At 42.1% G+C, this 26,691-nt stretch overlaps 1 long non-coding RNA gene across 1 annotated transcript in view; it reads left to right on the top strand.

Moving 5' to 3' along the window:
* The window catches only part of LOC310706136, a 242,155-nt gene that overhangs the window by 150,159 nt on the left and 65,305 nt on the right, over positions 1–26,691 (top strand). The window lies entirely within an intron of this gene.

Raw genomic sequence — 26,691 nt, 5'->3', positions numbered from 1 at the left:
GATGGCATACACAATGTTAGACGATGAGCCAACCCATAAACCCAGATGCCAACTTTGCTGCCACATACACCCGGACAACACCATTACTGGCCCCAACAACATCACACATACCATCTCGGGACTATTTAATTGCTCATCGTCTAACATTGTGTATGCCATCAAATGCCAACAGTGTCCTTCAGCTCTCTATATTGGACAAACAGGCCAAACCTTACGCCAAAGAATAAACGGACATCAAGAATCACAAAACAGAGAAACCAGTAGGAGAACACTTCAATCTCCCAGGACATTCTATACAAGATCTCAAAGTAGCTGTTTTACTACAAAGGAATTTCAGAAACAGACTGGAAAGAGAAGCTGCTGAATTACAACTCATTACCAAACTCAAAACAATGGAAAAACCTGGGTTGAACAAAGACATTGGATTCTTATCTCACTATACATGACTATACCATTTCTCACCTTCTCACCCCTTGCCTTTTCCTGTAAGACCTATTACAGTCGTTAAGAGTCGTCAACAGGCTCTCCCAGCTATCTGCCTATCTCCCATTCCCACCACCCTTCTGAGTAACACCCCTCCCCACCTTCTCACTATATAGAAGGATCTGGCAACTTCTGTTTCAGTGTATCTGAAGAAGTGTGCATGCACACGAAAGCTCATACCAAGAACTAACTTAGTTGGTCTTTAAGGTGCTATTGGAAGGAATTTTTTTATTTTGACTATGGCAGACCAACACGGCTACCTATCTACTACTGTTTTAAAGGTTTGTTTTCCTTCCAAAGGCTTAGGCTGACACAACCAGCAGTAGTCCCATTCCTCAACAGAATTCAGATCCGGTATACTTTACATTGGCTTAACTTGCACTGGGTATGTTTCATATCAGCCTCTTGTGTTCCCTTAACCACAGTTTCAAATGTTCAGGAAAGCAATAACACAATTGCATTTCAACCGGATTAAAACCACCATAATTTTGAGTCAATGAAACAGAATACCCATTGTTAAGAACATAAGAAGTGCCCTGCTGAATCCGACCAAAGGTCAGCCCAACATTTGTCTCCACAGTGGCTAACCAGATGACAAGTAGGACATGAGCAAGATTACAGTCTCCCTCTCATGTTTCCAAGCTAATAATATGCAAGAGCATTTCAAAGAACAGAGTGTCCACATTGGAATGGACAAAACAGAAGATTTAACACATTGTACAAGGAAATGACCCTTAGATAAAATGGTTAAAAGTTGTTGAAATGCATGCAAATTTGAGAGGGGACAAATTAACAGTTGGCCAATGAATGTTTATTAGGTTCAGCTCATATGTTTGCACTTGACCTAGATCAAAAACTTGCAGCTCCTCAAGCCAGATGTCGTCCACCAGCCATGAATTGTGGCCTGGCAAGTGCTTGACAACCCCAGGGTTTTTCTAGTCTCAAGGAAGAAGCAAAACTCCCAGTGGGTTATAAGAATAAGAATTTTTTTATGCCCCGCCCATCTGGTTGCTCCAGCTCCTTCATGGTTGATGGCTGTGTTTCACATTGTAAGCCACAAATTGTGGAGGTCTTGCATTCTGCATGTGCACAGGACAACTCTATAGCTCACCTAGGTATGGTTTTAGCAAATTATTGCATCTTGTAAGTCATGCTATGCAAATGGGTTATGAGCAAATACACATGTAGGCCTGGTACTGTTATTTGTCTGTATGTGCATATCCTCAGGCTCACATTGGATGAAAGCTGTAAATAAAGTGAAAGTCGCATTCAATATTAAGGGCCATGTTCTGTGCCATGTTTCTAAAAATGCACATTTATCTTGCTGCTTATATTACCAGAGATGATGGCATTATAAGGTTGATTTCTATTCTGAGCTCTCAAAATTGCTGATAAATTGCCAAGTTACTTATTACCTGTCATTTCCCTTTTCATCAAAGTGCTATGCCCAGTTCAGAACTTGACAGATAAGAGATCATGCTGACATCTTGCATATATGCACTGTCCTATTTTATTATTTCAGCTGCCAACCAAGGCAACCCTGCATTGGCTTAAGAAATGCAACCCATCTGTGTTCTTTTATTTTAGCGCTTAGCCAAACATAGCAAACTTCACACCAATCAAATGAAGCTTGTAATTCAAACAACCCACATTTGAAAGAAATTTCCTGAATGATTGAAAGATTAACATGGACACTTAAAAAAAAACAACTACTACAACAACAACAACGAAGAACAAACAAAACTGCATTGGCTGGTATTATTGCATGAGCAGAATATATTGCAGTAACAAAATAAATGTATCAGTGAGCATATATTCCTCATCTGCACTAAAAGCAAACTCTTTAAGCGAGAAACCCATCTGCAAAAAAAAGAGAGAAGCAATAGCAGGCTCATGCTGAGGTTTGCAGAAGTGCAAAAAGTTAAGGGGGAGTGGGGAAGCAACTCGAGGAAAACTGAGCATGCTCAGTGGCCACAGAATGCTGGCAGACTGAGAGGGTGGTGGTGATGGTGGAAGAAAACCAAAGGGAGAAAGAGGAATGTAATGGAGTCTCCTGGAAAAGGGAATTAGAGTAATGTTATACAACAAAAATGGATCAAACATAAGTCTCATTCCACAGTGTCCCATGCGAAGCTAGTGCACAGGAGCCATGTTCAATAGACTGCACATTTTTATTTAAATGTGTGCATGTACATGTAGCGCACACTAGACTACTTCCACCCCCCCCCCCCTTTCAGATAATGGACTCCTAGAAAGCTGAAACTTATTACCTTAAATGGCAGCTACACACATAACTTACCAGTGCTTGCTTGTGTGTAGAGACTCGTTAGCGTATCCTCTCTCCAAGAAACACCCAGTGTAGCTGTCCAGAAGGCTGCCCATGTAGTGCTGAAGAGCTTTGAGGGAATTGTTCCTCCCTTAAGCGGAAAAGCAGATTATTTTTTAAAAAGTAAAATGAAACTTTTAACTTTAAAAATCTCTGCAGGCAGCCTCAGTGACAGCCACACATCTTGTGAAGCCCATGAACTTAGAGGAGAATAGAGACATGGAAATATTATTATTATTATTATTATTATTATTAATCAGCTTATCTCTGTTTCTATGGAATGTAAACATGAAGTTAACAAGACTTACTGACTAATAGCATAATATTTACCATGTCTGCTCACTTCTATTGTATTAAATGGGGCTTACTCCCAGGTAAGTGAGGTTAGGATTGGAAGAAAGCCAGTAAAATGAAATAATTTCCATTAAGTTTTGTGTGAACAGTCTATGGAAGAGAAAACTAGCCCACTCCATCAACAAAGAGATTTATGTCTTTTAAAAATATGCACACACAAAAATATCTCTTTGATATGTTTAAGCAGGAGGATGTCTTAGATGTGAGCAGGCTTTAAAAGAGACTAATCAGCTGCATTTCGGATTATTCGTACTGCTTTATAAAGCTTTCTTCAAAACACTTGGGACAAAAGCAAAGCATCATGTAGGTGTGTGAACATTGACTCCATTTTATAATGGCAAATTTTACTTTGAAGTATCTAATTCCCACATCTTCCATGGAATGAGGGACACTACATACATGGGCAGGAAGAGAGAAGCTCCCCTGAATTTATCACAGCTGACTCTGATCCTTCTCTGATTCACTGTCTGCTGTTCACTTGATAACTGGCTGGAAAATGTATAATCTAACATCATTTAAAAGTACTGTCTTTGAGGTCATACAAGGTGTTACGGCTAAAATCTGGGTGCGGGGTTACTCTGCCACCCAGCTCATCGGACTAAGTCCGTGGGTCCCTGCGGAAGAAAATGAGCTCAGCCGGACACAGGAGCAAACTGCAGAAGGTCCAAGTTTATTGCGCAACAGGTTCAAGGCGAGATTGAACCCAGAGAAAGGGGTGACATGAACTTTTGAAATTTCCCTCCATATCCCAGAATACAGTGCAAAACACATCCCAGTTACATCATGAATACATTAAGAAGAGGTTGGGTTACACAGATTAACATATGGAGGAGGGAGGGGTGAATATGCAGAGAGCTGGAGATATGCGCAGATAAGCACATCCTGAGAAGGCAATGGTCCATGTTTGCATAGTCTGTCACCTGGCATCGCCTGGAGGAAGGGTTTGGCAGAGTGATTTTGACTGGATTACTTGAGAGATTATGGAGGACAGGGGAGGGGTGATGGAGTCCTAGAGAAATTGAGCAAATATATTGTAGTGGAGCAAATATATTGTAGTGAAGAAGACATGCCCCCCCCCTTCCGTAACAGTCCCCCATTCGGAGATAGATTTGCATTAAAGTTCTGTAAGAACTTGCAAATCTTTTCTCCGCACCCTAAATCTCGGTGAATGTAGGTTTTCCCTGTGAGTGGGAATACGCTCTAATGGAAAGGAGGTGGGTTGAGCAGGGCAGCAAAAGAGGGAGCAACACGGACGAATACAATGTACACGCGTGTTATATATATGCGCTAAATAATAACTTGGTATCTACCGTACCAGATGTGTGGGTTTATGCAAACCTGAAAGGGACTTGCAAGCCATGCCTCTTACGGTCATTTGCAAGTATAGCAGTGCAGATAGCTGGATATAGGGTATTATATAAAAGAACATCTGTTGTATTTTGTTACTAAATTACTTGTGGCACCCTAGCTCTTGGGAGAAACATTTTCAATAGTGGTTTATGCTTTACATTTAGCAGGAAGGTCTACTACTGACTGAAAAAAAATGCAGTTTGCTTTCCCCCCCGCCATTTTTGTGTTCTCAGGTGTCAAGGTAGCTCTTCTGTGGTCTCACACTGACATAGTGCTACAGCAACACATCCTGTCTGTTGAATCCCCTCAGGGCTTTCATTTAACCATGTTGCCTAGCATTCACCATAGCTGGCACAGGTTTGGGCATCTCGTGAGGGAGAGGTCTTCGCCTTGGCCTTTAGCTATGGGATTTTATTATAGGCTGTGGTCATGAGAAGTTGCTCACTTGCACTTAAAGGACCAAAAGGCTAATTGCAGCCTGGATACACTTGCCCAATTCAAACTGAGTCCAATTTGAATTTATCTTGCCCCATGGTTCTCAACTCTTCAAACCAATCTGTTAAAAGAAAACCATTCTTAACAAGGGCAGTTGTCCAAATAAGTCAATTTAACTCTATAAGGGATCATTCCTGCTAAACCAAAGCATATCCACCTTCATGTACCTGGTGTTTTATGGATCCAGAAGTTTGTCCTTGGCAAAGCGAGGTTTAACACATTTTAAAATGGATAGGGAAGATTGGCATAGTGCCAGGTGGGACAATGTGGTTATAAATTGATCTAAACATTGGACTACACAATAGTGTGAGCTAGTAGAAAGTATAAAATGCATGAGAATTCTCCATTGGTGTGTAAGCAATAAGACATTAAACATAAAAACAGTTACACACAATAAAATTGCCCCCCTTTGTGGAAATCACACTGTCAGACACATTTCAACATTCTTACATAATAACACATAATACAAAACAAAATAATTAAATATCTGTTGCATATCTTGACACAATTGTGATCTTTTACGTATGTATCTTTTGAATCCTGGAGCAGAGGCTTGAGGTTCAAGTGAAAAAATGTCCTTGCAATTCAACTCCTCCCCCCTTTGTCAGCCCCCCCCCCCCCGTCAGTCTATAGCCTTTGAAAGAGATAACTGTGGGCACTTTGAAAACTCTGGTGTTGCAGGTCTTGTGAGTTGAGGGGTTGTTGCTGCTTTTCATCATTGCACATCTGTAGAAGTGATATCCTGTAAGGGGGCAGGGTTTTGGGGAGACTTAAACACACAGTTAGAAGGGGAAGGAAGAGGCAAAAGGCAAAAAGGATGTCCTCCAGTTTCCATGGGAAGCTGCAAATAATAACAATCTTAGTGGATTAAACATTTTATTCATTATCATTATTGGACTATTTTGATTGTTGTTAGCCGCCCTGAGCCCAGCTTCGGCTGGGGAGGGCAGGATAGAAATAAAATTTATTATTTAGTATTATTTATTATCACATTTCCATATAATTACTGTTATTATCTGCTAAGTTTGTTTGCTTTCCTTCACTTAGTTTTTGTTGTTGTTGTTCTTTTCATATTATAAAATAAAATTACTCCACATGTATAGAAAGAGAACTGTAAAAAATACAAAGGTTAAAAAATACAAAAGAAAGCAAAAAATTAGATTACCAGTCAGATGAAAACAAACTTGACACAAGGACATCAGATTTAGAAAAGAATTATTATTAAATATATTATCAAAACCACGTATATTACTACTAGACTGAAAAAAATGGGAAAACAATGGGGAAAAACTTAAAATTCACCATGTGCTATCTGATAAAAGAACTTCATGAAACTGACTTTCAACATGTGATGAACATGTCCCCAAAGTAAAACACAAACACACAAAATGAGCTATGAGGAACCAAAAATAAATAAATGCTAAGACACACAATTAATAAGTAACCTGAAGTAATCTGTTTTGGCATTCTAACATCCCAAATGAAAATAAAAGTGTTTCTTGATGTGACATCAGCTGTAATGTTAATAGTGGAATACTGGGAAATGAGTTAATACCAAGAAAATGAATGGCAATTTAAAGTTGTGCAAGTACCTTGCACTAGCCAAAATGACAGAATTAAGAAATGCTCAGGCAAAAAGGTAAACAAATACCATTCCACAAACAATGTTTGGTTGTGCTTCGATTAATTTCATATATATAATGGAAGAACTGATAAAACGAACTTAATAAAGGAAAACAGATTATTTGTAACCTAAAAAAAATAATGTCAAAGCCACAAAGAGATAGAAGGAAATCAACTAATATAGCAGGGATTCAGACTTGTTTTGCTGAACAGAAAGAAAGTGACTGTTTGGCTTTAAGGAAAGAAAGACAAAAGGAAAACAAATGCAATTACTTTTTATAGAGTATTTAAATCACTGTTTGCATCCCCTCAGAAAGGACACTCTGTAAAAAGGGAAAATTATTTCATGTGAGAGGTCTGTCAGGAAATGCTGTTCCTAAAATGCATAGGCATATACACATACACACACACACAAGAAAACTGTTATAAAATTTAAATCCCATGGGGGGGGGAACTACTCAAGAGAGGAACTCACAGTGGGAGTGCTTTGATATTTACCTGTGAAAAGAATTTGCCATGTCCAGTACTTAACTCTATTGTCTTAAGTAGCCCTGGAGCAAAACACATTAAGGATGATTTCGCTCAATGGTTCCAAGTTTTACATAAGGAAATTTGTATAGGTTTCACCCTCTCCAAACCTTCTCTCTCCCCCCTCCTTTCTCTCGCTCTCTCTCTTTTTTTTTTTTAGCTGATCTAGCCTCTGTGCATGTGCAGAGTTCATGTCTCAGCAAACCTTTTATACCATTGAAAATGTTGCATCTTTTGGCTCAATTAGAATAAGGAAGGGAAAGGTAAGGAGTAGATTTTAAAAATAGGGTTAGATTTTAAAACAACAAAAAAGAGAAACTCAGCAATTTAAGTATTCACCAAAGCTAGCAATTTCAGCCCAAGCAACAGGAGTGCTTCCTTTATGTACAGGAAAGGGCTATCATTATTGGTCATTTTATCTGGTCATTCGCGGAACAATCAGCCGCTCTCTTATTTATGAGTAAAATGGCCAGAGAGTTAGAATTCATAGGATTTTATTTTATTTTATTTTATTTTATTTTATTTTAACATTCTCAGCCTTACCATCTGCAGACAAATTTTACTGCCCTTTATTTACAGGATGGATGGTCAAGGCTAATTCTACTTGATTATATGAATTTTTATGTGCTTAAACTTTTAATGGACTTTTAAGTTTGTTTTTTTTTAAAATAATAGACAAAATGATGAACACTGTAATCACTTAAATGCTTGATATTACCAGCTGGGCTTCACCTCTCACCTTTTAAAACTAAAGAGCAAAGCTAGGTTGAATTTCAACTCCATCACGTCACCAGAATTTAAGAAGTACCCTCCAATGCTTGCAGACACATGTCCTTCCACACAGCCACAAATCGGGAGAGTTGAAAGGGGACCCTGGGGTCATCTAGTCCAACCCTCCAAAATATAGGCTTCACAGCAAGATTTTGCAGCAAGATTTGTACTACCAAAGAGGCATACACATTTAAGTACAGATTTACAGCTGGGAAAGGAAACATCTATGCTCCTATCATGTACTAAGGAAGAGGAAAATAAAAGTACATAACTTTACACAGAACCCTTTTTGCAGATCTTGAGATAGTTTGAGTGAGTTTGAAATGATATTTAAGGAAGATTGAAGTGAACAGTTTTCGTAAGATAGGGAGAGGATCTCTTATAAAGCACAGTTAAAGCAGCCCTAGATTTGATTTTTTTAAAGGGAATACACAAGTGTTGCCCCCCTCCCCTCTTTGCAGTTTCCTTTAAAGGAAGCTTACTCGGGAGTAAATTTACCTGGCACAGAAGTAAGAAGGGAGAAAACAACTGAAAGAGGCAGAGTGAAACAAGGGGGAGGGGGGGCATTTTCTAACAAAAGAGGCCATGAAGTCTTATAGAGACTGATATCAGGAGCCTTACAATAACTCTTCTGTCCAACCAAATCAAAGTTAAAACTGGATTCAAATATTTTTCTTAGAATGAACACCATACTTTTATAGGCATATGCTTAATGAAGTACATACACTGCATTTTAGCTTGAGAGAGCAGTTGGCTCAACTAGGCTTTTGCAGCAGAAACATTAGGTTATCAGCACCTTCCAAAATAAGACTGTAGACTCACAATCTCAAAAGTTGGGGCAAAGCAAGAGGTGGGGTAAACATTTGCACACTTCATTCTCAATTTTTGTCTTATTTAGGACTGCTAAGATCCAGCATGGCTTCCTTAGATTTAAATTTTGAAGCAAGCTTGCAGTTTAAACTATGCACACTTAAGAAAGGCAGTCTGCCAGAGACAGAAGGAACAGACAACACACATAACAGACAACATGTAAACATACATATTCTCATATATGTATTAACAGACAACACACATAACAGACGACATGTAAACATATATATTCTCATCCTTTAGTTGGTTATTGCAAGGAGTTGGGCCACTACCTTTGGCTTCATTAAGTGAAATTAGTAGGAAGGTCCCACATGGTTTTATGAGCCTCCTTGCCTCTTCAAACACACCACCAGTTAATCAAACTGGTAGGGCTCACAACGCTTGGTTGACTGGGTACCCCTTTATAGATGCATGCGTTGCTGTTGTTGCTTTTTTTTGCTTTTTCCTTTTTGGGGGGGGTGTCTGGGATAGAGAAGGGGGAAAGAGAGGGGCTGATTAGGATTGGTATGTCTAGGGGTTTGGTATGCTTAGTACAGGGACGTATAGTAAAGAGGAGAAGGGGCTTCTAGTTGCCTGGCAACTTCCTTAGTGGGTTTTAGAGAGCTCTAGCTATCCGGTTCCTTGCGTTCCCTTTCCTATTTCCTTATTTCCTATTTCCTTATTTCCTATTTCCTTATTTCCTTATTTCCTATAACCTGGGGTCTCTTTCCACTCTGCCGGTCCTGCCCAATTCCTCATGGGCTATCCCTCCTGGCAACCTCCTACCTATCGTCACATCTCAGGAAAAGGGGCCCTACTGGACGCCCACGCCATGCGGTGCCAGCTCGGGTGATCCCTTGATAGAATTTCGAACTGAAAATCCCCCTTGCTTTTGGAAGCGGGCTCACGCACGATACACGTGTTACGTGGCACCGACCAGTGCGGCTGGGATTGGGATAGAAAGCAAGACCACTTCCTGCCCCCTAGCAAGGACGCTCGGGAAGTTCGGAAGAAGAACTCCAGCCCCTTGCTTTCAACTAAGATGCCCGTTGCGGAGAGTCGGCTGTCTTTCCAAGCCGGGTCTCTCCGTCTTACTTTCGGGCTCCCAATTGGTGCGGCTGGCTGGAGATTTTAAGGAAAAGAGATAGAGCTCAGAACCCCCATTTTGGGTTGAGCAGCGGTCCACGGTCTCTCTCACTAACCGGACCAAGAGAAAGGCAAGAAGGAGCGATAGAGAGGAGGGCAGAGAATTCAGTTGCCAGGAGATTCCACCCCCTTCCCACCGGTGCACTGGATTTCTTTTCCTATACTCACGCGTCTTCAATGTTGATCCCGGGATCGATGAATAAGCCGGCTGGATCCCTCTTTTGCTCCCCGGCTGAACTCCTAGGGCTTTCGATTACCGCCCGGAAGATGGCTGGGGGTCCAAAAGGATCTTCCCAGGCAAAATGGCCCGGAGCCGGCTGAAGATTTCGGGGCCCCCAGTCAGCAGCTCGGGAGAACCGCAAGCCCCACGTTGGGCGCCAACTGTTACGGCTAAAATCTGGGTGCGGGGTTACTCTGCCACCCAGCTCATCGGACTAAGTCCGTGGGTCCCTGCGGAAGAAAATGAGCTCAGCCGGACACAGGAGCAAACTGCAGAAGGTCCAAGTTTATTGCGCAACAGGTTCAAGGCGAGATTGAACCCAGAGAAAGGGGTGACATGAACTTTTGAAATTTCCCTCCATATCCCAGAATACAGTGCAAAACACATCCCAGTTACATCATGAATACATTAAGAAGAGGTTGGGTTACACAGATTAACATATGGAGGAGGGAGGGGTGAATATGCAGAGAGCTGGAGATATGCGCAGATAAGCACATCCTGAGAAGGCAATGGTCCATGTTTGCATAGTCTGTCACCTGGCATCGCCTGGAGGAAGGGTTTGGCAGAGTGATTTTGACTGGATTACTTGAGAGATTATGGAGGACAGGGGAGGGGTGATGGAGTCCTAGAGAAATTGAGCAAATATATTGTAGTGGAGCAAATATATTGTAGTGAAGAAGACATGCCCCCCCCTTCCGTAACAAAGGGTATATGAAAGTACTGATTAAGCCTTGTTATTAGCAGTCATGGTATACGAGGGCAGGACCTCTCATAGATTAGTGACAGGAAGCAGAGAGTTGGAATAAACGTACAGTCTCCCAATGCAGAGATGTAAGAAACGGGGTCACCTGTGCATTTTAACTTGTTTGTAAATGACCTGGAGTTAGGGGTGAGCAGCAAAGTGGCCACGTTTGCTGCTGAGATCGTGCTGTGGATGACACCATGTGGGATGTCTTGAAAGATCTGGCTCAGCCCAAAGAGGGCTTGTAGGCTACTTTGTTCAGGGCTTCACAAGACGCAATGAAAAGTCAGTAGCTGGGTCTTGGGGAGCTCTATACATGGGGCTTGACAAGACCCAACTATTAAGCCATGGTGTGGTCCTGCTCAACACTTTGCACAGCACTTTGTGTGCTCTACCACATGATCTTCAGGTCTTCCAAAGTCCCACTCTGCAAGACCAAGCCATCAGGGCTTTGCGAGCTGTGTCTTTGCCCATACAGTGGTACCTCGGGTTAAGTTCTTAATTCATTCCGGAGGTCCGTTCTTAACCTGAAACTGTACTTAGCACTACTTTAGCTAATGGGGCCTCCTGCTGCTGCTGCTGCTGCTGCTGCTGCTGCTGCGCCGCCGGAGCACGATTTCTGTTCTCATCCTGAACCAAAGTTATTAACCCGAGGTACTATTTCTGGGTTAGTGGAGTCTGTAACCTGAAGCGTATGTAACCTGAAGGGTATGTAACCCGAGGTACCACTGTATGGACAAAAATGGCAAAACTGCTATGCTACTAGCATTAAGAAAAACATAGTGGCAGGGAGCAGCATAAAAGCAACAATAAGATTGCCTCCATAAGACAAACCCAAAATATATACCACATCAGGAGATCAAACTAATACATTAACACAGTTGGATCACCCCTCAGGGAAAGCCTGGGTGCGAGCAGGTGAGTTTGAAGCAGACATCTAAATATCAGTACTCTCGGTGCTTGTTTGATATTCACTGGAAGAGCAGCTACCAATAGTAAAGGTCCAGGTCTTAGAGACAGGGCCAGCCCAAGGCATTTTGGCACCTGAGGTAAACCACAAAATGAGACCTCCCTCACCGCCAGGGAAGAAGGGATGAGTGAAGATCTACATTGGGATCTAACCCGGGATCTGCTGCCCCTGTAGATCCTGTAGATCCTGAGAAGTCACCTCACCTTTGCCACTATATTTATGAGTGCACAGGACCTCTTAATCTTAGGATTGTCAGTTTAAGCCCCACCTTGGGCAACAGATTCCTGAATTACAGGGGGTTGGACTAGATGACCCACAGGATCAACTCTACAATTCTATGAATCTATGAGTATTTATAAACCGGCTATCCATTAAAATTATATCATGGTGGTGCACAATAAAATCATTAAAGCATATTGGTTCTTGGTGAGCAACATAGCAACATGCCAGGTGCCAGAAGCAGGGAGGGACCTCACTGCCCTCCTTTCCACTGCCACCAGCCATCAGAAATCTCCCCTGATCTCTATATTACTGGAACACACATGCACACTGATAACAGCAGTGCAAAAAACGTAATCTTGATGTCCCAGGGTAAAGGAGAAGACCTAACTCTCTCCCTTCCTGCTTTCCACCATCCTTACTGAGGAAGCGCTGAGTAGGAAGGAAGAAGGAGGTATTTTTGAGGATCACTGGTGGGTGGGTGGAGGCTTTATGGTCTGCTGGATGAGAAGGGGGAAGGCGTGTAGTCCTGAACAAGTTCTGAACCACTGCTTCCCTGAACCACCACCGACTCATTTCCAAGAGTGTCAGGCAGGCAATAAGAACAGATGCAGAGAGGTCTTAGAGCTCCACCACGCACACTTAGCTGGAGGGCAGCCCGGTGGGTCACAACTGCTGGAGGCCTAGCATAGCTCAATTGCGACATTAACCAACCCCCAAAGCCACATTCCCAAATAATATGAATTATACTAAGTCTTCCTGAAGAACTCTCAGATGTTTGATTAATTTCAGTGCCCTGCAAGAGTTCCTCTCATTAAATCACATTCTTCATCCTCTCATTAAATTATATTCTTCACATTCAAATTACACCCCATTTCTCCAAACATCACTAAAGCTCTGTGATCTAGTGGGAATCTAACTGTCACTGCTGAGAGAAGGGACAGACAATGTCTTGCAACAGATAACTTTGAGGAGAAAATTAAAGCAAAATAACACGGAGAATTAAGACTGCCGAGGGAAACTATGTTTATCTCAGGATGTTGATAAATTCAATTTGCTGCTATCTGATTGATAAAAAAATAAAATAATACCCAGCGTATTGTAAGTAATAAAGTCACAAAAACACAACTTCCAGATCAAAAGAGACATTTTATATCTAATGAAGATCTTCCCTTTTATTTTATCTGTTTTAGAAGCTTAAGGACAGACATGCCTGAATTTCAGGATTAAATTTATATATGAAACTGTATCAAAGCTTCATCAAATTGCAGTCACAATGTAGATGGGTGACAATATTTCTAACCTGTGCATCTGCGCAGAAGTCAAGGGACACAGAAGGTCACATTTGAAAATCTGCCTTGATTTCGTACATAGATAGCTGCTGTGGTCTTAACAGGTAGTAGAGAACATAGCATACAAGACACTGGGGGGATCTTTTTATTTAATTTACTATAATTTCAGCCTCTGAAGGCCACATCAGATGTTGTATCTGTTTTGATCCAGTCCATCACATCCAGCCCTCCATACTTATCTTTCGTTCACTCCCTGCCCTCACCATCTCTGCTACGAATAGAGGAGCAATCCATTTTACATATTGATAAATGACATTTGGTGGTTCCAACCTAATTAAGCTTTGCCTGTATCTGATCCCCTCTTGCCCTGTATGTCTGCTTAGGTCTAAGGTGCTCACGTTGCATAAGGTTAAGTAAAGTATGTGGCAGGCCCTTTGCTCAAAATTCTGGAGAAATTTCTTTTGCCCCATGCTATTTCGGAAAGATTTGTTTCACTCAGTTTTGACATACCTTGAATCTGAGTGCATCCTTACTGCATACAGTCCAATGTATCTGGTTGGAGACTGCAGAGTTACCTGTTTTGAACCCACATAGGCTTACCCAGAAATCATTCCCTAGAAACATTCCCTCATTACTGAACACCTTCCTGGTAACTAAACATGCCTCGCAATCTTCCTTTTATGAGTTAACATTTCATTTTCTAACAGTGCCTCAGCATGCTCAAATGGCAAATATTCTAAGACTTGATGGAACTAATACTTTTGCATTTCCGCTCTGGAGGCAGCTGAGGATATTGTCTGTAGCATTTTGTACCCCTCATTAAAAAAAAGCAGAAAGAGCTTTCTTTCAGGCATTACAGTGGGCATACTGAAATGTCCTGTTTTTGTAAGATATGTTACCTCCTGCCAGACCAAGATAAATATGTAACATACAGGACAGCACTTTCACAGTAGCTGCTTAAAACAACAAACATAAATATGTCCCCAGAATTGTTCCATCAGTGTAAGGTGACTCTTGGTTATAACTGATTCTCATAGAACTGTGAGACAAATTGGACTGTGGGAATCACTTGCAGTAAACAACTACAAACATTAAGGCCTCTGGATTGCAGAGTTTAAGCAATCCGCTGAACATATTATGTTTATGAAATGCAACACATTTTGAAATATTTCTTTTGCAATGACTTTCGGTTTTAAATAAGCATAACTGAGCTGGCAAAACAACAAGAACAACAGAAAAGCCGTTCTTAATATATGCCTCTTCCATACTCTTCTGTGCTCATCCATCATTTCCATTTACTACAGCAATTTGAAAAATGTGCCATAAGAACCAGAGGTTAAACTTTGTGGTCTGCTTAAACTTGGGTTCACGGAATTTAATCTATATCTAAAAAATAAGAATCCCTTTAATATGAGTAGGTATCTATCTGTCTTTGTTTCCTCTGAACTTTAAAGCCACACCAAGGAGCTAGGTAGCATTTCAATAATGACTCACAGCGCTTTGACCTTGCTTTGCTTCCCTGGATCAGGTTAGGCATGTTGATACTAATGGCACTGATATCTTCAGCCCTAGCCATCCTCTAGAGACTAATCAAAGCATCCTGAGATGATCTCAGGGCATTCAGCCTAGAGGTTTGAATGGCTTGCAGCTTGTATGTAGGATTTTGCCAACAGCTCTTATGCTAGAAATGAAATTGAAAAACAGAAAACAGTCTCCAGAAATTTAAAAATTAGAAGACACTCAATGTGCTTAAAATTATATTAATTGATTAGCAAAGGAATGATGCTTACATGGGTGCACAAAAATACTTCAGGTTCAATGTGCTCCCAGGGCAACTCAGCCTTAAATCACACACATTAGATTAAAAGTCTGAAACCCAGCAGTGGCACCCTAATAGACTGCCTCATATGAAACATTTGTTCCTATCAGTCCCAGCAAGTAGTGTCCCCTGGTTTAAAAGAAAGTGGTAAGTGCATGCTTTTGTTTTAAAAGTTGGATGTTTGTTCTACTTCTCACCCTATACCAGTGAATAAGCTTCTCTGTTCTGGCTAGGGTTAACAAACTGAAGGACATCGTCCTCTTTCTATGCTCCTCCCGATGGAAACATGCAGATGGGGACAGATATAGCCCTGCTTTAAGTTGTTTGCATACTGTCTTCTCTTGTATATTATTTTCTACAAACCTTGGTGACTAAGCTCTTTGGTGACAAAATGTCAGATTACTGGAATGACGTCCGAGCGCTGAACCATTGGTATATCACAAGCGGACTCTTTATTTACTGCGTTTGCTATTGTTTAAGATAAAACCTATTTGGGAAAGAAACTACTTTTGCCATTTTTATGGCCATTTAGTTTGTTTACAGATGGTTGCCTTGGTGATATTATCTTGTGTCAATTGCAGTAGTAATTTTATCACCACCCTGTTCCTTGTTTTATGGCTAGGTTGTGGCAGCTTTGCATGTGAATATTAATCCAGAGAACAAACGTCACATGTTGATTTGTGGCACCACTGACAACATGGTTCGGGGAAGTGATCCCACCCACCGTCACGCTGCCGGGGCTGCTGCTTTGCAGGTAAGGCAGAGTAAGATCCACCCACCCAACACTTCAGTTCAACATCCAGTGTTCTCCTTACCGCTCCTTCCAACATCGAGCCTCCCAAGTGCTCTCCATACTGGGAAAGAGTTCAAGGAGTGTATAGTGCTTTGGCAATAGCAGTTTCTTACCTGTTTTGAATTGCTTCTGGAGGTTTGGGGGCTGAGGAGAGTTTGCATGAAGGGTGGATTTTGTAGCACACTTAAAAGCGTCACTTCTTTGCTATGACACTAGATCAGGCTCATAAACTGTTCAACACTCTGTTGAAAGGAGATGGGAGTACAGTGAAGTAGAGAGATAAATCTTCACCGCTGAGGCATTGGGTGGTGGCAGGACCTGAAATATGCAGGATGGTACAGAAATTTGAAGATGGCAGCAGCAGCAGCAAGAAATTCAGAAAATACTTTGAGAGTCTTTTTCACACACAGCCTCAGTCCTAGTCACTGTCATAAATGACATGGAGAATTTTTTTCAGGGAGGAAAGCACCATGGGCACCTGAGGGATTTGCTTGGGGGGGGGGATAATTACTATGAACAAACAAACAAACAAAAACTAGTGCCAGAGAACAAGTCTATCGTTTCTATGGGAGCAGACTAAAGGTAAAGGAGTCCCTGACCATTAGGTCCAATCGTGGACGACTCTAGGGTTGCAGCACTCATCTCACTCTATAGGCTGAGGGAGCCGGCGTTTGTCCGCAGACAGCTTCCGGGTCATGTGGCCAGCATGACTAAGCCGCTTCTGGCGAACCAGAGCAGCACACGGAAACGCCGTTTACCTTCCTGCCAGAGCTGTACCTATTTATCTACTTGAACTTCGTGCTTTCAAACTGCTAGGTTGGCAGGGGCTGGGACCGAACAATGGGAGCTCACTCTGTCATGGGGATTTGAACCGTCGACCTTCCGATCACCAAGCCCTAGTCTCTGTGGTTTAACCCATAGACTACTTTCTCACAAAACAAGTGAGGAGAATAGCACCTGCACATTTTACCTCTTATCTCAGGTTCTCCAAAAGCTAAAAACTTTTTCTAAAGAAGGAATCAGGTTTAAGGTCCATTAGGGTGGGGGTAGGGCTGCCCCCTTGTCCCCCATAGATGCCAATGGACAGTGGTGACTTCCTGACCTTGGATAGCAAGGGCATAATGGGCTACAGTGAAGTGAGCACTGTCAAAAGGTGTGTGCAGATTAGGTCAGGAACAATATCATCTCTTTGCTAAAGAGAGTTTTGTGGAGTGATCCAAACCAGTTACAGAACAAATGGATAAGCACAGGTTGCCACTGCTCTCCAGAAAGAGGGCACCTCAAAGCAGAAGCCCATATGGCAATAATGAAAATGACTCTGTTTTAGACTCTGGATTGTACAACTTCTTGCTGACAACCATGAGTATTAAAATAAGTGGATTCTTAAATAACATAAAATGAAAATGAAAATAAATCAAACACTGGGAGTCACAGGGTGCTTTTAAACACAGCACAACAGCTGATCCAAGAGAAACCCCATCTATTTTAATCTTATCAGACAAAATAAACATATATGTTCATTGTAGTTTTTCCATCCTTTTGCAGACACCTTCCTGAATAAGGGTGGCGAGTGATGTGAAATATGAACAAAGCAACCTACAGCTCTCACTTTAAAATGTTTCCTGTCCTTACATGTACAAAAGGGGGTGGGGTGGGGCTCAGAAGCATGCACAGTGCCTAATGCAGACTCAGGGCCCAGGACAAGAATTTCACTAGAGGAATTCCTCTCCCTGAGCTCCCAGCCTTCATGCTGATTCTTGTTCTCCTGCAGTATTCCAGCTCTTGCAAACACATTTCAAATCATTTGAAAACTCAAGTGTGGAAATCAGAACTATGAAAATATAAAATGTATGCAAATCTATCTAATTTATATCATTCCCTGCTGCTTTTTCAGAGGGATGGGGGATGGGGCCTATACATACATAATGTTGTTATTAAAAATGTAAGAGTTGTAAATGTGATTATGGGATTTTCAGATACAGAGGAAGAAATGATGTCATTATATCATTTTCTCATGGAAAACTGTCTCATACTGAGTCTACTGCCTGGTCCATCTAGCTAAGCATCGACCACACTGGCTGGCCCCCCTTTTCTCCAGTTGCAGACATAAGTCTTCCAAGCCATACATGGAGACAGTAGGGGTTTAACCTAGGAGCTTTTGCATGCAATGCGAAAGATTGAGGGCACAAGGAGAAGGGGACGACAGAGGACGAGATGATTGGACAGTGTTCTCAAAGCTACCAGCATGAGTTTGACCAAATTGCGGGAGGCAGTGGAAAACAGGAGTGCCTGACGTGCTCTGGTCCATGGGGTCATGAAGAGTCGGACACGACTAATTGACTAAACAACAACATACTATCTAGAAAGCTGTAGTTTACCAAGACAAAGCCAAGATACACCAATTAGAAAAGGAAAATATTAATACAAGTAACTGTCAAACTGATAAATGTCATAATGTTTACCTCCAGACTAGATGGAAACCCTATCATTTGTTGTTTGACTGTGGTCAAATAGTGCATAAAGTCAATAACAGCACTGTGTAGATGGCAACTACTTTAAAAAACGAAAACAAAACAAAAAAATTATGGTGTCCTTTGTTGACAAAGGCAAGAGGAGCCAGGCCTGCTTGCCTTGCAGAAATCTAGGACAAATCTTGCAGCACAGGAAGGCTTCTTCTACTGGCTAGCTCATATATAACTACAGGCACCTCCAAAAAGGTACAGCAACACAAGCAAGCATTCACACTGCAACTGGAAAACCTATGACTGTCCATGGCTCCATACTGGTACTTCGGGAACCAGGAAGTACATATGCTCCAACTTTTCTCCAATGAAAATAGGGACGTCCCATTCCATAATGATAATTTTATTATTTATACCCCACACATCTTACTGGGTTTCCCCAGCCACTCTGGGCAGCTTCCAGCATACATAAAAACATAATAAAACATTCAGCATTATAAAAACTTCCCTATACAGGATTGCCTTCGGACGGCTCAGGAGTTGGATAACTCCATACCCTCCAACATTTTCCCAATGAAAATAGGGACATCCTAAGGACACGTGGACATTCCAGGATCAAATCAGAAACTGGGATGGCCTCTCTAAATCAGGGATGTCCCTGGAAAATAGGGACACTTAGAGGGTCTGGAAGTACCCCATCTGTTTGACCTAGTTGTCCACTCTGTAATGTTCCTGTGGGGAATTAAGACTGTCAAAAGTGGTCATCTTTCGTGGCTATATTAACTCTAGTCTACCAGTTGATGGAGATCACAAGAAGTAGAGTGCTATTGTGCTCCTTTTATGCTTGTGGTCTCCCCATAGCTTGACCAGTGTGGGAACAGAATGCTGGACTAAAGAGGCCCTTGGCTTGATCCAGCAGGGCTTTTCTTATGTTCTTGACAGCCCTTTTGCTGGTTGGAACAAAATACATGAGAAACTGCTGCAAATGAGACATTTAATTATGGTGCTTCACAGAAAGCCCATTTTTTCTTGTTAGTCTAATGAAGTGAATACTTTTAACAATGCTTGACCATTACATGAGACTATTCGACAAAATATTTTTGATCTGTCAAATGCCCAGCCCTACTCAGAACAGGGAACAACACTCCCACACAAACGAAGCAAAAACCTAAAGATGGCATGGCATTCTGAGCATTCCATTGCCCCTCCACACATTTGAATCAGCAAGGTATGGAGGTTCTAGTAGCAGCCAGGAATGCGGCAGCTTGCAAATTAACCACTATTGGGGCTCACCGGGACATCTTTATTCCCAGCCGCCATATCTGTGTCCCCTTGACAGCACTTGTTTGTGAGTCAAGAGTGACTAAGTGATTTAATTGCTCTGTTTACATTTTTGATAGGCAGAATTAGTGGAGACCTGCAAACGGCATGCAGTAATCACGGAGCGTTCTCTTCTCACAATGAAATTTCAATATTATTGATTAGGATAACAAGTGAATAAACTGGAGGGGGGGTCTGGGAAGGGGAGACACACAGCCTTATGGGAGACTTCTGCTGGTATGGTAACCCTTCCCCAACAACCACAATATGAGTAATTTGGTTTCTCAGAAACGCAGAATACATGAAAACCTTTCACAGGCTTTTAAAGGCATGGTATTTTAAATTTTTTTCCAGGAAAGCTATTTAGCTTCCCACACACATGTACAACAGGCCGAGGGTTGTTTTGCACTGGGCAGCATCAAAATATAATTGTGCAGTCTGGTAAATATCTGCTGGGGACACATCAGCTCCTGTTCACACACCAATACATCTTTGCTGACTGTCAGTTAAGGTACTACAATTCCACTGGCCTTGGCACATGCTATCATCTATCTATCATCTATCTCCAGCTCACTTTGACTTCTACAGCAAGATGGATCTGACATCCATGTTCAGCTGTTGTTGTTTAGTCATTTAGTTGTGTCCGACTCTTCGTGACCACATGGGACCAGAGCATGCCAGGCACTCCCGTCTTCCACTGCCTCCCGCAGTTTGGTCAAACTCGTGTTTGTAGCTTCAAGAACACTGTCCAACCATCTCGTCCTCTGTTGTCCCCTTCTCCTTGTGCCCTCAATCTTTCCCAACATCAGGGTCTTTTCCAGGGAGTCTTCTCTTCTCATGAGGTGGCCAAAGTATTGGAGCCTCAGCTTCATGATCTGTGCTTCCAGTGACCACTCAGGGCTGATTTACTTCAGAATGGATAGGTTTGATCTTCTTGCAGTCCAGGGGACTCTCAAGAGTCTCCTCCAGCACCATAATTCACACATTTTACTTGTACTGCTTTTCCCCTCTCTGCCCAATTTATGTTCACCTTATGTTCACCTAAGTGTTACATCTTGAGCCTCTGTGCTGGGAAACCAAAAGACATGCCCCAAAGTTCTGATTCAAAGAATAGCCAGGTGTGGTTGGCTGGTGCCAAGTAATTTAAAGTGGTGAGCATCATTTATAACTCTTCCACTGGGTTTTTTAAAAAACCCTTTCTTGTGAGAAAACAGGAAACAACATGGGCCCAGTAACTTTACTGTCCAATTTTCTGCCACGTTCCCAGAGTCAAAAATCAAATCCTTTGCAGCCTCCACATAATCCATTCTAGAGGTGGAAATAAGCCAAAAGAATCCTTAAACACACAGTGAGAAGCAGAGGGAGACTTAGCTTTGGAAGCAAAGGCTGCTGCTCCAGGAAACGTTTCGCTCATTCTCTTAGAGCCATTGGCAAGAGCTCCACCCAACCCAGAAGAGCCTGCTGGCTGGCGAGCTCTAATGGCTAGCCTGGAGCATCAATCAGCCAGCTTTGAAGAGCGGACTCAACTTCTGAGGTGCCTAGCAAGCCAGGCTACACGAGACAAGCAAGTGAGTGCACAATTATTATTTTTTATGACTTCAAAAACAGGACAAAGGGTATCCCAAACAGGACAGGGACTCTGTGCCCCCCCCAAACGGAACAAATCCATATTTTAAAGGATGGGTGGCAACGCTATTCTGACACCATGTCGGAATGGATGCTTTGCCTGGGCAAGAAGAAGCAGACACATAATCTGGGATTGCTGAGCAATAAAGAACACTTTATTACATTTCATGTTGCTCCAGTATCACTAGCGCAAACTAATGGCAGTAACTGTAACTGCACTTACTGTACGATGACCGGAGCCCTTCAGGGGTCAGCAAACTTTTTCAGCAGGGGGCCAATCCACTGTCCCTCAGACTTTGTGGGGGGCCAGACTATTTTTTTGGGGGGGGAATGAACAAATTCCTATGCCCCAAAAATAACCCAGAGATGCATTTTAAATAAAAGGACACATTCTACTCATGTAAAAACACACTGATTCCCAGACCATCCGTGGCCCTGATTGAGAAGGCAATTGGGCCGGCTCCAGCTCCCAGGCCTTAATTTGCCTACCCATGCCTTATATTACAACTTGCTCCCATATGCTTATCTAGACACTGCAGCGCTTAACATTTGTGGCAATATGTTTGAAGCTGGTGCAGTGCCATTTGGGGAGGCTAAGTGCAAGGAACTCCTTCCTCTTCCTCTTCCTCTTCCTCTTCCTCTTCCTCTTCCTCTTCCTATTCCTCCTTCTTAGCACATAGAAGTCGCCCACCAAACTGAACTCCGTGGGCCATCTTTGTGATCACCACTTTTATGTAGTTGCCAGGCAGGCAGCAAAAGCATAAGGCTTACTAAATATACACAGTGACTGCCATATGTGGCTGGTGGGCTCCATATAGCCGAATAAGTCGCATGTGTAGGCTTATTTCCTCTTATTTTCCCCTCCCATCTTTTTCTGGACTCCTCCCTACAGCCTTTTAACTGCCGGTCCTCCACTATACAGTAGCAAGTATGACACACAGCGGCTGAGCAGCATCTAAGTTCATGGCACCTTCCTATCTCTGCCCTGAACTCAATGAGTGACCTTTAGGTGAGCCACACTCTATTTCAGCCTCTCTCATGCACTCCTCCCTCCCTCTGAGTATTACTATGGGTACAATAACATAATGGCCTTTCTTACGACATTGTTGTAGGGATTTCAACAAAATATTGCATAAAAATGCTTGGACACTCCATATACAGTGGTACCTTGGTAGTCAAATGGCTTGGCTCCTGAACAAATCAGCTCCCAAACTCTGCAAACCCAAAAGTGTTCTGGTTTGCAAACATTTTTCGGAAGCTGGACGTCCGCCGTGGCTACCAAGGCTTCCAACTGAGTGCAAGAAGCTCCTGCAGCTAATTGGAAGCCGTGCCTTGGTTTTCGAACCGTTTCGGGAGTCAAATGGACTCCCAGAATGGATTCAGTTCAAGAACCAAGGTACCACTATAAGTCCTATTTATTCCAACTTTCCTCCATCCATTCTTGAAAAACATGCATGCACTAAGATGGTCAGCACTTTCTGTTTGCTTGTATGTCGGCATGTCTTGCTGTAATGCATTCACCTTCTGAAACATTAGGTAGAGTGGGAATCTGTGAATGGTGACCTGGGGGTCAAATGCGGCCCCCCTAAGGAATACCATCTGGCTCCTCAGTTGTTGACCTAGAGACAAGGTGGGTGTTTACAGGAGCAGCAGCTATATATGACAACCCAAGGCATTTTGCTGCCTGAGGCAAGAGCTTACATCAACATTATTATTGTTATTGTTGTTAATAATAATAATATTTTGTATACTGCCCTTTATCTGAAGATCACAGTGCGGTTCACAACATAAAAATACAAACTGAGAACACAAAATACATAATAAAATAAAAACAAGCCAATAACCTCCCTCCCACAAACACATTTAAAAGGTCGCTGGCAACAGAATAGCGTCCTCCAATGCCTGCGAGGGTGACCAGCTAACATAGGAGGATATATGACAGGCTTGGGGCAAACACAGCTCTTATCTCTAATGGAGGGGAATGTCTTTTTCCCTGATCTCCAACATCTGAGCTGACTGCCTCACTCTGCCTAACAGTAGGGCTGTCAATGTGACTTGCCCAGTTTGGGAAACAGAACATACAGGCCAATGTCTCGTTCTCAAAGTGATGTAGGGGTGCTATAGGACTTAAAATTATGTGCCAAGACTAGCCAATCTGGCCTCAGATCAGACTTTTATTGTCCACAAGCATTCACAGTGCAGTTCTTATCTCTTTAAGCAGATAATAATACAAGGTCTCAGTCATAGAAAATGTAAAAAATAAAATAAAATAAAATTGCTGCTGTATCCATCTCTTTTATGTATGAAGCTATACCTTTTTAGATGTAAGGATGTGCTTAACAAAGCAACACATTTTATTATCATTGCAACTGACCAAATCCTCCCCCAAAAGGCAATAATCTTGCGTTGAAGTGCTGGGACTTAAAGCAATATGGCCTTTCAAATGCAAAATGATGTTTCTTTGAGGAGACAAAAAGTGACAAGAAGAAAAAGGTACTGTGGTAGTAGGTAGAAAGTACAGCGCTAGCAGTACATTCAGAGATGAAGAGGACATGGAGCCCAGCAGGGAAGAGGCAAGCAATTACACTCTTGATACCATGAGGTAAACTTCTATGCGATGCTTAAGAAGATTAAGACGGCAAGGAAAATGGAACAGGGTAGTCAATCACACATGAAAATGAAACTAAAAATGCAACAGTCTCCAGACCTCCTGTGAACAAAATACATATTTTGGTGAACTTGGAACTACTTAGGGATTCACAGCAGCAGACCACAGACGAGACTCAGGTGTAAACAAGTGTAAAAAAACACACAACTAAAACCAAAGAAGATGCTTTGGTCATCCCTAAGTCAGACTGGGCAAAATTATCTTGCACAGAATCCAAGAAGCCTTTCAGGCATTCTCCCCTCACAAAATTGGTGTGAAGAAGAGTAGAGCCTCATCCTCACATGTTGGGGCTGTGTCTGGTTAGATGCAGGGAGTCTTCTGTACGCACAACTACACAGCCCATTGGGGCATTTGCTACCTCAGCAAATACTATGCCTTCTGCCTGGTTGCTAAACAACCCATCCCAATCTTGGCTAGCAGACCTAGACACAAACAGGATTAACTCTTAATTTTCAAAATGAATGATCCCCGCTGTTGCACTTCCAACAATAGCAGGTTAGAAAAGTGTTTTTTTATTTTGATGCAGCTTCCTATTTTCTCTTATCTTGAAGCTTAAATAAATATACTTGGATTAAAACTCTGTAGTTTCAATCTTCCACATTTGCTGAAACCAGCCTTTAGCAACCTGGTTCATCTCAGAAGTTTTGTGCTACAACCAGGGCTTTTTTTAACAGCTGGAACTCACCAGAACTCAGTTCCGGCACCTCTCAGGTGGGCACCAATGCCATTGTCAGAGATCATGGGAGAAGTTCATGATGAGCTCCGGAACCTCTTTTTCTAGAGAAATAGCACTGGCTCTACAGCTCCCATCACCCTGAATTAACACTGCTGAGCCATAAGCCATGAGTGAGGAATCTGGGTCCCTCCAGAATTTATTGGACTCCCAATTCCCATAACTCCCTTCAGTACCAGCCAGCATGGCTAGTGGTCAGGGATGATGCAAGATGTGTGCTTCCAGGAGTTGCGAGTTGCTGGACTATAAGTTCCCATCCATGCTGTAATTTTTTAAGTAGAGGTAAATGGAGAAATATGAGTTTCTAACCACAACAGTATTTTCCTACTCTCCCAGTTCATCCTGTAGCTTTGAACCACCTCCAGCTCCAACGGCAAGAAGTATATGGTGGCGGTGGTTGCGAATGGCTGCATATCAGATTCATTATTATTATTACTATTAACATCAATAACATCAATAACTTAACATCAATAACTTGATTTATTATCCACCCTTCACCAGGGAGGGTCAGAACAATATAACATTCTATATTACAAACAGTATAGAACAAATTGCAGATGAGAGTGCTTACTGGTGTGCTACAACCCCAACTTGCATGTGTGTTTGTGTGTGTGTGTGTCTAAATACACACAAAGACACACATTGTAGCATGGCATCTGCTCTACAGAATTATCAGGGATACTTTCCATTTTCTGCACCATCTTTTTGGAACAATATGAAGCATCATTAGCACATTTCAGGCCCCAGCATTATTGTCTCATGTTGTTTTATTGCCATAATAAACTTGTGAATCACAGTAACTAACTTGGCAGGGGGTCCGGGAGTGAATTCATTTTCATAACCTCTTTTTGTTATCATAAATACAATAGCAAAAATGGTGAAGTCAGCAGTTCCGCACAGCCTACTAATAAGGGCACAGTTCAGCCTCAACAGCTGTAACACAGTGAAACACTCACGTTGTAATTACAGTTATGGAAAGCTCTAATAATAATTAGTTCTGTGCTGGAAATTTCTCCTCCATTCCCCGCCACCCCCATTGGCTATTCTCCATCAACTGATAAGAATTTGTGTTCAAAAATAATCAAAGAGAGAAATTTCCAAGAAATTCTCATGGGTAGGCTGAAGGATTTGTTGTTGCATTTAGCTAACTTTCTAGCTAGACAAGCAGTGCTTTTGAGTGTCCATTTTTAAGAGTCTACAAATGTTCTGCACTTTGCAGTCTTCCCAGGTGCCCACACTTAATTACCTTAATTACCCCATGATGTCAGCAGCTGGGCTTTCCTGTAAATGCAAAAGACAGGGATGCTCCCTACATCATGCCTGACCACTGTCATTATATGAATAATAATATAAAATGAATAACAATTGCAACAACAACAGCAATAATAATACCAAGGGAGCGGGTGGCGCTGTGGTCTAAACCACTGAGCCTCTTGGGCTTGCCGATCAGAAGGTCAGCGGTTCAAATCCCCATAATGGAGTGAGCTCCCATTGCTTTGTCCCAGCTCCTGCCAACCTAGCAGTTTGAAAGCATACCAGTGCAAGTAGATAAATAGGTACCACTGTGGTGGGAAGGTAAATGGTGTTTCCTTGCGCTCTGGCACTTGTCACAGTCCCCCATACACTAGAAGCGGTTTAGTCATGCTGGCCACATGACCCAGAAAGCTGTCTGCAGACAGGCCTGAAGCTAGATGAATATCACATCCCATAGTCACCTTTGACTGGACTTAACCATCCAGTGTCTGCAGACAGCTTTCTCCACCTTACCTAATAATAATACCCTTTTACTTTACAAATATCAGTGCAGAAAGTCCCCCCCCCCAAAAAAAGCAAAGGATTTCCCTTAAAAACAAAATCAGTGACAGCACCAACCCTTGGTTTCAATTAATATTGAAAGGAAGA

Source organism: Podarcis liolepis (genome assembly GCF_965112155.1).
Source record: "Podarcis liolepis genome assembly, chromosome: 4".
Lineage (NCBI taxonomy): Eukaryota > Metazoa > Chordata > Lepidosauria > Squamata > Lacertidae > Podarcis > Podarcis liolepis.
Note: the sequence above shows the minus strand (reverse complement) of the source record. Positions and strands in the feature narration are given on the sequence as shown.